Below are 12,573 nucleotides of genomic sequence, written 5' to 3'. Positions count from 1 at the left end.
TTTTTTTTTTCTTTTTTTCTTTTTTTTTTCTTTTTTTTTTTTTTTTTGAGAGAGAGAGAGAGAGAAAGAGGGAGGAGTTGTTTGTTTGTTTTTCTAAAGTATTTCTCTCTTTCCCATTGTCATGTATGATACCCACACACTAAACAAGGGAAACTAACACCAAAGGGCATACACAGAAACTGCCTATTTAAACCAAATGGTATTTTCCCTTAATCACCAAAGTCTAAAGGCTCTAAACAGTAGGAATATTAAAGTGAGAATGACATTTCACCTCTCTTCCCAGACTCTTACTGACATCCTACAGGACCTCTACTGCTCCACCAGTTTCTTTTCTAGTCTTTTACAGAGGCACCAATTCCAATTCCATTTGGAATTCAACCCAAAATGCATATGAATGTACAAGACAAACAGGATGAGGGTACAAATTATAGTACTTTTTCATTTCTCCTTTCCTTACACTTGCAATTAGGTTACTATGACTGATATGAAGGAAAATATGTAAACTATTACTGTCATATTATAAGTACTTTGCCCACTATTGCCTGGCACCAAATAAAACAAAAGAATCTTCTGCATGCACAAGTCTCTGCATCCAGCTTAAAAAGATTTATAGTGGTAGTCAATGGAAAGCCAGGTTCTGACAGTGGTACTGTAAGTTACTTCATACACTGTCCTGTGTAGCTTCAACATTTATGCATTTTATCTTAAAAACCTCTGTGAAGAAAGAGCAAAGGTTTGGGTTTTTCTGATTGCTGCAGGCTTCTGTTAATTTGTCATACTGTGGTTTATGTTATGGTAGGGGAAAGAGAACATCCTTTGCTGATTATAATGCTCACGATTTTGCAATCTTGTTTGAAGTTTTAAATAAACAACAGCTTCTTAACAGTAGCTTGAAATAAATAGTGACACAGTGGCCTGTGTACAGTATTTCTTGGTTTGAGTGGTGGGTTTCGGCAAGGGGAGGGAGATGAGAGCAAGGTGTTTCCCTCTGCCGTTTTTCTTCTTGCACACTCCTAGAAAATCTAGTCTTACCTGTAACATCCCCAAGTGTGGATGATACAATTCCTTCAAAGCCATCTTCCCCTGGCCCCTGGAATTTTCTATAATAGATAATGTATCCTAGATACCAAGGTTGAGCCAAATTCCTTAAGAATTTGGTCACTCTCCTAACACTTCGGAAGATAATTGGTTAGAAATTAGGATGTATAATTGGTCAGTTTACTTTTAGAACTTCTCACTTAGATTGGATGCTGTTCTTTGTATAAACTTTTATTGGTTGTAGTTTGAATCCTCCCTGAACCTATAAATATAGTTGTCTGTCCTTTGTTCACTGAGAGAATCCCTGCTTGACTACCCCTTCGCATGAAATAAAGACTCTTGTGGAAATCGTCAAGTATGGCCTCCGGTCTTTCTCAGCTGATGAAATGTGAGTTTTCTGAGATAGCTACATGTTAGCACTCTCTGGTCCTGGCAAATACCATCAGAGACCGAAAAAGAAAACTGCACCCAAGGTTACAGAGATTGTTCCCCTGTGTTTCCAGATTACCTAATGAACCCAAAGTTGTCCCCAAACAAAAGGGAAGTTAAAAAATCAAAGCTTTAGAGGTACCCTGCTTCAGTCCTGGGACCTACCCAGACCCATTGCCTGCAATATCTTTGGAGACAAAAGACCTTTAAGGCATCCATCCTTCCCAAAGGCCAGTTTAGGGACAGTCAATTCCGTATCATGTGTGGATTGCCTGTGATTCAGACTTGCTTGAGACAGTCTGCACTGTTCTCACAAGCAGCACACCACAAGGCAAAAGCTGAGTTGTTGATGGTTCCTAGTGACTAAGTTTTGACAACATTAATAAAGCATTTTACAATTTTGTGGAGTTTCTTTCCAAAGTACTTGACTATTTTCTGTTTAAATTATAACACCACCATAGAAATCATTCAGGCCAATTCAAATGATGTTCACTACATCACAAACTGATAATCCTCAGGGGTGTTAGTTTCCCTCTGCATTCTAAGGACTGCTCATTTTTTTTCATAACTAAGCCAAGGCAGGACTCTCAGAACAGTTTAGAAAGAATTAGTTGGTTTAAGACTTGTTGTTTACTTCTTAAGCCCATGAAAAATGTATTGCTGTAATAAAAACTGAGTAAACTGAGTAAATAAATAAAAGGAGCATTACATTAAATTAAACTAGTTAACAAGCTGATCTTTTCTATGACAAAGTGATCCCTGTCACCTCGATGAGGGAAGGCTGTGGATATTGCCTATCCAGAATTTAGTAGTCTTTGACATCATTTCCCACGTGATTGTCCTGGAGAAACTGTCCAGTTATGGCTTGGACTAGCATCCTCTTGTATGGCTGAGCCCACAGATTTGTGGGGACTGGATTTACATCCAGTGGTGTTCCCCAGAGATCAGTGTTGGTGCCAGTACTGTTTAACAACTTCATCAGTGAGGGGACCAAGGCCACCCTCAGTCTGCAGATGACACCAAGCAGGAATGTTGATCTGCTGGAGGGCAGGAGGGCTCTGCAGAGGGATCTGGACAGGCTGGATTGATGGTCCAAGGTCAACGGTATGAGGTCCAACAAGGCCAAGTTCTGGGTCGCAACTGGGGTCACAACAACTCCTGCAGTGCTACAGGCTGGGGACAGAGTGGTTGGAAAATTGCCCAGCAGAAAAGGACCTGGGGGTGCTGATTGGCAGAATCAGCATGAGCCATTGTGTGCACGGGTGTCCAAGAAGACCAATGGCATCCTGCCCTGTATGAGCAATAGTGTGGCCAGCAGGACCAGGCAGAAACCATCCCTCCCATACTCATCACTGGTGAGGCCACACCTCTAATTCCACACTCAGTTTTGGATTCCTCATTGCAAGAAAGACACTGAGGAGCTGGAGCATGTCCAGAGAAGGGCAATGGAGTTAGAGAAGGGTCTGGAGTACAAGTCTAATGAGGAGAAGCTGAGGGATGTGAGGTTGTTTAGTGTGGAGGAAAGGAGGTTCAGGAGGGACTTTTCTGATGTCTACAACTACCTGAAAGGAGGGTGTAGCCAGGTGCAGGACTGGTCTCCTCCCAGGTAACAAGAGATAGGAAAAGAGGAAACAGCCTCAAGTTGTATCAGTGGTGGATGAGATTGGATATTAAGAAAAATCTCTTCACATAAAGGGTTGTCAAGCACTGAAACAGGCAGCTCAGAGAAGTGGTAGAGTCACCATCCCTGAAGGTATTTAAAAGACATGTAGGTGTGCTGCTTAGGGCCAAGCAGCTTGGCAGTGCAGGATTAACAGCTAGGCTCAATGATATTAAACTTTTTTTTCTAATGTAAACAATTTTATGATTCTATTATAAACCAGAACAAATGCACAGCCATTGCAAGTCCTGAGGAAAGGGTGGTTTCCTTTTGTATTTTACAGTATTTTTGAAGTTTCTTGAATATAAGCAATGAGTTTTACTCTGTAATATCATACCCTTTGTTCCACAGTTTGAAAAAACAAATTCTCCTTTTAGACATTGCTTTTTCCAGACCATGGGAAAATACCAGCAGTGAATTTAAGATTCATGTTCCTGAAGGAGTATACATGTTGTTATGATCTCAAGTATGCTACTGCTTGAAAACTTGATTACACACTTTATGACTGTTTGTGGAAACAGTGACATTTTCCTCTAAAGATGAGGATTTACTACGAGTGAAAGGGGTTGACTTGCAGTAGCTTACCCAAAACAGAAGTTCATTTTCATGGCTATTGAAAGGCTAGAAATAGACATTTTAGAGAAGAAAAATAAGCACCATACTCTTCCCATTTCTCTCTCCCATTATCACTCATTCCCATCTTCTGTAACTTTCTGACATCTGTATTCAAACTCCTGTTTAGCTCCCTTTCTTCAGAAAACCAACTTCTCAACTTATCAGTGTTTCTAACTTGTATCTTCTATCTTTTTTTTCTTCCTCTCAGCATCCTTTGCCTGTGTCTTCTCAGTATCTCACCTCCACATTTTGTGTGCCTTTGTGTACATTTTGTACTGCCTTTGGATTTCAGGATCTTGAATCAGTTTGGTCTTAGCATTAGAGAGGTTTCATCCCCAGGTGAGCATTTGTCTGGGTAGCAAGAAACCACTAAACCTGGGCATAAAATCATCTATTATTTACAGAAACACAAAGTTCATCTGCAGGTAACATTGCTATAATAAGGATCTGGAGTTTGGTTCCACAGTAAGGAACGAGAAAACATGGAGTGAAATTTGTCATCTCATCCTTAAATGGGGATATTTTTCTGGGTTCCCTGCAGCACAGCCTGATCTTGAGCTTAGATTTGTTATTTTTAGAGCACATATTGTTCATCAGATGAACACTAGTGATCCCCAATCATACTAAGGATTATCCAATCCTAATTTTACTCCATTTTTCTTATATTTTTAGTAGTTGCCCATATTTTTGCAGGCTTTCTCATCCTGAAGTTGTGAATAATCCGACTACCATTCCTCCCCAGATGTTCAGATCCCTTTCTCTCACAGAACCCACAACTCTATTGTCAGAGATTTTGTCAGTGTGCTTCCACAGTCCTTTTGAACTTCTTTTTATACATGACCTAAAACCTAGTGCTGAAGATAGCCAACATAGTACAAGTGCTCTGTGCCATACTTATCTATTGTCCCTCCAACAGAAGCTGAGGCAGCAGATGTTCACTGGAGTTTTCTCTAGGCTGATGTCTCCGGCAGGACACATGCCCAGAATCAGTGAGAATTGGCACTTTGAAAGTTCCTAAAATGCTGTGATTCTCTAACCTTGCTTCATGATTAGCAACGCTATTTAGGGATGAAGATTTCTTTGTGATGGGTGCTGTGGATCATAAGAAAAACATACATACTCTGTCCCAATGAAATTACATTATGGGCATAGAACAGCTGAGAAACAAATACCAAAGGCAGCAACACAGCACCAGGTATTCCAACCTGTAAGGAACAATCACTACAGACCTAGTTTTTGCAGAGGTTTCCTTTAGCCATCCCAAAAACGAAAAAGAAAAGTTTTAGAGTGTAGAGTAAGATTACATGTTTACTGGCTGGTTACAGGAAATTCTTTTCAAGAACTAGGAGCAGTAGAAAGAAAAGCACAAAGGTAATTGCTTGAAATAAAAAAACTAGAAATGAAGGTTGGCATCAGTTGCAGAATGGAAGGCCAGCTTGGAGATAACATCTGAAGGTGAAAATACAAAAGACCACAAAACCAAAGCAAAATGGTTCACATTTATTAGGAGACATCTGGGTGATTGCAGATAAAGGAGAATAGCTGATCTTAGATAATTCTATAAAGAAAGGCATGAAGATCTGAAAGTGCTGACTTAGAAGAAAGTTGGATATGACTTTCCAGGTCAAAAGCCTGAACAGTAGGAAAGATGGTGATCAAGTTAGGATGTATAAGAAAAGACTCGGGTGAAAAATTAAAAAGCCCAAGTTTGGCCATGGTGGACTCATGCTGGTGGCAAACACACTCAGGAATTTCTAGATGCAGGTAACATGTTTGTTATCAGCTCTGGAAGAGGAAAATAAATATGTTAATTGTCTTGGAAAAAAATCAGAATTTAAATTCAACCCTGCATAAGGAATAGGTCTTTCTAATTTCAGTCCGCTACTTTATAAGATTCTCTTGCCTTCACTGTAAAGTATATAGCTTCTATTCTATGACTCTCACCATTGCTACATTCAATTCATGACAATACCAAAAAGAAATAAAAAATGTTACGTCTGCTGAAAAGCATCATCAATAGTTTCAGTAAAATGGATTTTGCAGATGAGAAGCATGGCATATATTGGCAGAGATCCATTGATTCTCAGGGAAAACTGCCAATCTGTGTCCAAGCATCATCCTCTTCCTGTTTCCAAATAAATGACGTGTTTCTGACCCACAGGTTAACTCTGATATTTGCAGAATTCATGAAAATATTTGATATCCTGGCTTTCTCTATGTCTAGATATGTACGGCAAGTCACAGAAATATCTACCGATGATAAATGGACAGATGGAGGGTATCTGGAAAAACTGGACGGCTCCAAAGACTTTCATTTGTTCCTGTTCTTTTTCTCTCTTCAAAATACCTGCCAGGATGCATGGTAGAAAGCAGAAGATACTCCTGGTAATGGGCAAAGATCATGAACCATCTGGAAAAATCTGGCTTGGCTTTTTTTTCCTCTTTAACATGTACATATTTAGAGATCAAAAAATTCTCCATATAAACAGAAGAGGACCATTCATAGTATACATAGTTCTGGTGTTCTATCTCTCCAAACACTTGTAAAGTTAGTTTTTCTTGCAGTATTGGAATTTTGAAGATATTGCCTTATGAATGATCAATAGAATAATGGGGAACAAAATTGAGGGGTTTTTTTACCCATGGTATATTGAACAGAGAATATGTTTCCCTTCAAACGAAATAATAAGGTCCCCCTACTAAAATAATCCAACTGAAAAATGAGTTAACTGAAGATTAAATTTCATTTATCTCTCAAAATTAAAGCCCCAGTCCCAAGCATATCCAACAGTGGCTTGGAAGAAATATTGTTGAACCATACATTTTGAACCAAACATGAAAACTGTCAAAAGTATCTATCTAATCAAAAGCATCTACTAAACGATAACTGTTTATGACAGGGTACTTTGCAAGGATTTATGAACCACATGAATCTGCTGCTCCACAGTCATGAGTGTTTTACAGTTCTCTACATCTGTGCAAAAAGACTGCAAAACGTACAGGTAAGACCACTATGCACTGATGCCAATTACTATACAACACGTAAAGCAGCAAAAAATCAAGCCTCCTGTCTCCCAGTCACCCAACATGAATAACCAGTGATGTTTACTCTGTGACTGTTCTCCCTAAAACTTTAATATATTTGTAAGACTGCTATATGAAAAACACATTCCCCAATGGCATAATACTTTAAAAGATTCAACAAATAAATTAATTTAGCATGTTATGAAAGAATTAAACAATACCAACATATTTTTACTGTTCCCATGAGAACTACTATTTTCTTGTAGTCCTGCTCTTTGCCTCTTGCCAAAAGTCACGATGGCCCCAGAGAAAGCCAGGATAAACCTGCTAGTCATTTACGTGAGTGGCAATTGCCATTTCTGAGCTTACATCTGGTGAAGGCCACCTTCCTAAAAAGGACAAGACAGGGTGACATTTCTTCTGACACCAGGTCCTCTGGGAATTAACTACAAACACATTTACACCTTGTTTTAATACTGTTTTAACAAACAGAAGCAAAGTATTAATATTCTTAAATATATATTAATAAGATTAAAATTCTTCTGTGATTATTTTGGCATTTAAAATAATAATAGAAAAATTTTAATGGTATTTAGATTGACCTACAAGTTTTAAAAGGGTTTTGTTCTGCAGAATCATGCAAGATAATAAAATATGACTGTATTACTAAACCAGTGTGGTAACATGTCACTTAGTTGAAAGAATTGGCATATTTAGGAATAAATTCTTAAATGCTTAATCAGAAGTTCTAAGATATACCAGATAATATGATTCATCTTATTACTGGTATTTTCAGAAATGCCTGTTGGTTTCTATAGTCCAGAAAGGAAGTTTTTAATGAGCTGCTCTTGGCCCTTTGTAAACTTCCTCATCCCAAGTCCCAGGTCACACTGCCACTGCAGAAGAGATCCATTTGCACATAATGCTCTCAGATCTTTGGACACACTGAAATAACTTTTACAAATTCTGAAGCTATCAGAGTCAACAGCAAAACCATCATTGACTTTAACAGGGTCTAGCTTTGTCTCTAAAGTTCCTCACTGCACAGCAACTTTGCTGATTGACCAAAGGTGACTTTGCTGATTGACCAAAGGTGACTTCAGGGTCAGAATGGCCAACACACTAGGCAGTTCACTCACAGATAAGTGAAATTCTAACATTTTTAATTGTATGCACTACTTGAAACACGGGTAATTATATTTCAAACAGGCAGAAATTAGCTGGATTTGGATTTGGCCACATGGAGAAAGGGCACCGAGTCCATGAGGGAAGTGTGCTACAGCATGGGTCCCCCCCTTACCTGTTCAGCATGTGTATATCAACCAAGTGTCACAGTGGCATCCCATAAGTACACAGTGAAATGTGAATTATCTCATGGAAATGCTGGTTGCAAACACATTTGTACTTTGTTCTCTAATTCACTTCAGTTTGCTAGTTGTGTTGTTGAGAAGATAGCCTTGACACAATAGTTAAACTTCTACTCACTGTTATCCTGGCAAATAAAGGGCCTGATACATTTTCCTATTTTTGTTTTTAACTGGAAACAATGTTAGAGCTACATTTGTAGTATACTTTAGTACAAACTAATCACAGAACCACAGGAAATGTACTGTTCATTGCTCATGGCATCCTGGAACTATGAATATACTACATTTTCTTACTTTGATTGGAGACAACAGTTGTTTTTGTAGGCCAATACACAATGGTAGGAGGGAGGTAGGAAATGAAAGTATACTGAAAATGTATTACTAATATACTGTGATTTGATACACATGTCCTGTAGCTGCTGTAAACAGCCTCGTAACAAATTTTAGTGTGATTAATGTCTTCTTAAAGGGATTTTGCCCTTCCATTGACTGAATATACAAAAATGATCAGAACTAAGTTCAGGAATAGGAAGAATATCAACACAGAAAGACATGAAAATCCACAATTTAAGTTTGAAATATCAGTAAAATACAATGTTAGTAATAGCAGCATGTGAATTTTCCTATGCAAGAAGATGCTAATGATGCAGTTAGGAGCAAAACAAGAATATTTACATTTAGAACAAAAATTTCTTACTTTGAGCTACACAACCACTGAAACACTTTTCTTTGCAGAAGTAACTCCTACCTTCACAAAAAAAAAAAAAAAAAAAAAAAAAAAAACACTAATAAAAAAGGTTTAAACTGGCATAAACTAGCAGCTAAGCTCATCCGAGCTTGTATGTTTGACTTTTTAGATCTTGTCTTTTGACTTTGCATAGATGTAAAGCCTCAGGTATTATTTATAGCACTAGAGAACGCATGGAAAAAATCAGTAATCCATATATATATATATTTGCAAATAATGAAAAAACACAGAAATGCAGCATATTTACGCCAAATAGGCACAGGATAAAAAAACTGAATGTATAAAATACTTCCAAGTGCCACTCCTTCACCCAGACACTTTTTCAGTACAGGAACAACAGAAGAATAGAGAAAATTCTCAGAGTGCATTTGGAGAAAAGGCAGAAAATTGATTATGTTTCAAACACACGAACATTTTTCACTAGACACAATATAATTAATGTATGCCATGTTCTTGAATGCACCCTTTTGAGGCACTGTAGGTTATTTCTTCCCCAGAGGAAACAGAAATCATAATCTATGCAACAGTAAAGCAATCCATAAATAAGTAAAATCTGAGCACAAGCAACTTGATAACCCAGCATCAAGGTGTCTTACAGAGCCAGTAGAACCTGTGCATGTGAAAAAAAAAAACATGCAATACATGATACTGCCTTTTAAAATAACTTGGGAAAGCTTTTCTAAACTATGTGATATTCCAAAGCTCTAATAACTTCTTAGAAATTAACCTTCTGACTGTTTTGCACTCAGAAGCACTAGCAGCTATAAATGTGGCTAGATACACAAATGCCTATCTTATGGGTAGGTTCTCTACTGTTGCAAAAAAATAGTGCAAAGCACAGCACAAATCTCTCTGAGACAATTTTTAATAAATTTTAATAATATGACCAATTATTTATATCTGAATATTTTGGAAACCAGGATAGCTTTGGCATTTCTGAACCACAAAAAAATTCCTTTGCACCAGCCTAATCAAACAGACTTTAAGCAGGCAAAATCTAAACTGATAAAATCACAAAATAAAAAGAAAAGGCCATTATGGTGCCGAATTTAGTGACCTGAGCAAGTAAATCCCCATTAAGAGAAAGTTTGTCACCAGATTTGACAAGATGGTGGTTACTAAGCACAGAATTAAATATTTTAGGCATTCACTGGAAGACTGTTCTTTTCAACAGTGGCAGCATTTTTGTTATTAATTCAACAATCCAACCACAGAAAAAGTAAACAATTTAAAGTATTCTTTTGAAAAAAAGGAATCAGAGAAGAAAGATGTGCTAATTACTGAGCATTTCTGCCTCATCCATAGATGCGGCTCCATGATTGAATCCAGCCCGGCATAAGGAAAAATAAAGAGCACAAATTAAATACACACAGGAGAGCTGGGCTTGGCTTCATGCCCACTGTCATCACAGTTAAACTCCATTTCCAAGATCCACCATAACACTTTTCCCTTAAGCTTCCTCTGGGTCACAGTGACCTTTGTTAAATGTTATAACAAGTGATAAAATGAAGACTGGGAGTACATTTGTTGCACAGTTAAAATTGAAAGGAACCAGGGGATCTGAACCAGATTGCAGATAAATAAAATATATTAGTCAGCTACATTCCTCTTTGTTCCAGATGTGTGATTTTTTACTAATTATAACAGAATGTAAGTTGTATTTTGTAAAGACTAAAACCAACACATTACAGAATGCAGAAGCACCATCTATCAATTTTCTAAAAGGAAATTGCACCTGCCCGCAATCTTGTCCTCATTTGACTGAGTCCTCTGAGAAGCACAATGATTTAATGCAACAGCTCTTCACATTTGAAGGGTGTGGTTCAGCTCTGGCTTTGCAGAAATGAATCTAAGAGTCTAAATTTAGCAGGTAGCAAAAGTTTATCCATGAAAAAAAAATACAGAAAACTCTCTGGATGTAACTGAGTACATCAGTGTAATTCACTGCCTCCTCCATGGGACTGACCTAGACCAGCTGCATTTTCAGTCTTGCAGTTGTCTCAGGCCAAGTGGGGAGGATATCCCCTGCTTTGCACCAATGCCATCCTTCTCACACTTTCAAAAATGTTGACCCCTAAATTCTTATTAAAAAGTATGGGAGTTTAGCCATGTAGCTGCAGCCCTGACAACAGGCCATGACCAATGTAAAAGTAAACAGCTATTTAAAGTTACTCTGTTAAAATGTCCTGGTTTATCTTCAAGCAAAAATGTGAAGCAAAGCTTTGTTTTTATTTGCTCTTTCCAAAAGACAAAGATAAAGGATGTAATAAAAATAATCGTACTGCAAAAGCAAAAAAGACCTGACATTCAAAACATCTCAATTTCAGGAAAATTTTTTCATTATTCAACACAATCTTTACTGAAGAAAAATTTACATGGGGTTAAGTGTCATTTTTGAGAGAGTAAAATTAAGTAAAACAAGGAATAGCTGCACATGCAGATGATGATGGTCCAGCAGCTGTGTTACACTCAGAGCCATCTGCTGCAGTGAATGGGACTATTTGTGCCCCAAGGAACTATTGCAAAACCTGTGTTGGCACATTACCCTGCATCCCCAAGAAAACTTCAAACATACAGGTGCTGTCTCCAAAACACAGCAGGAACTGCCCACAGCACCAGAACAGCTCAGTTCCTATCCATCACAACTGCCTTCCCGTCCTGTGCAGGGCTCACACCAGGACAGGACCTTCTATTTTGTGTCCCAGCATGTTACACTCCACAGGGAGAAGTGCTGCACACAAAATGCTTGCAGGAATTCAGCAGGACTCAGTGCCTCATGCAGAGTCCAGAGACTGGCTAACAGCGGGGCTCACCAAGGAGGGGCTTCCCAAGCCCTTTGCACCAACCCACCTGTCCCTTTCTGCAGATGCAGAGGAGCAGACTGGTTCACAAGGAAATTTGGAGCCAGATCTTGAATTCCCGTTATTCTTCAGAATGTGTCATTTTCCACATGATTTTCTGTGGAAAGAAGCACACAGCTGATCACATATTAGGGCAAGCATTGTGCTGGAAGTCTTATGCAGAGCTACTTCTTGGGGAGGCCACAGAGAGTCCTGCCAGAGGAAAAGATGTGGGATTGCTTTCATCTTACATGAGGCAGATCCTTCAACAGGAACTAAAGAATGAGACAGTAACTCTGAGAGAATGCAGAAGTCAACCTCAAGAGATCAGGTGACTGGTGGCATTATGTATTGGTATGAGGCAAAGTGAGCCAGCTCTCACCAAGCAAACATCTCAGCAGGAACACACAGGCAGGAGCCCCTGTGCTTAAGAATAAGACACCATATCCCATTAAGATACCACATGGGCAGAAGTTGCTGCATTATATAATGACAAGCTTGGCTCCTACCTCTCTGCCTGGTAGGGATTCTCAGCTCCTAAGGAGTTCACAACTTGGAGGAGCTGCAAGATGTTGCCTCTGGCCATGGGTGTGGCTTCAGCACTACCATAATTTCCTGGCTCTTCTGTCTCTGTTGTCCCTGTCAAGCGTTTTGAAGTGGCACTGTTACTTATTTCTAAGCACAGTTGCCACTGATGCTGAACAGTGATCCATTGTTCCCATTGTTGCTTCCTCACTCAGTGGTTCATAAAAACAATGCTTAAGATGCAACTTCAGCACAGGGAGTCCCAAAACTGCCGAGTGTCAGAAGCTGGAAGAGTCACTCTGTACTTGCCCTGCTTCTTAGGTTTCT

At 38.7% G+C, this 12,573-nt stretch overlaps 1 long non-coding RNA gene across 2 annotated transcripts in view; it reads right to left on the bottom strand.

Moving 5' to 3' along the window:
• Nucleotides 1–12,573, bottom strand: part of LOC116998211 — a 233,012-nt gene that overhangs the window by 181,503 nt on the left and 38,936 nt on the right. The window contains exon 3 of one of the 2 annotated variants that reach the window (XR_004418337.1): nucleotides 11,732–11,839. The exons of the other annotated variant lie outside the window; for it this stretch is intronic. This is a non-coding gene — a long non-coding RNA (uncharacterized LOC116998211). The remainder of the gene's footprint in view (nucleotides 1–11,731; nucleotides 11,840–12,573) is intronic. 2 annotated transcript variants of the gene reach the window in all.

Source organism: Catharus ustulatus, chromosome 6 (genome assembly GCF_009819885.2).
Source record: "Catharus ustulatus isolate bCatUst1 chromosome 6, bCatUst1.pri.v2, whole genome shotgun sequence".
In the NCBI taxonomy this organism is placed as follows: Eukaryota; Metazoa; Chordata; class Aves; order Passeriformes; family Turdidae; genus Catharus; species Catharus ustulatus.
The sequence above is the reverse complement of the archived record's forward strand: the minus strand, read 5'-3'. Positions and strand labels throughout refer to the sequence as shown.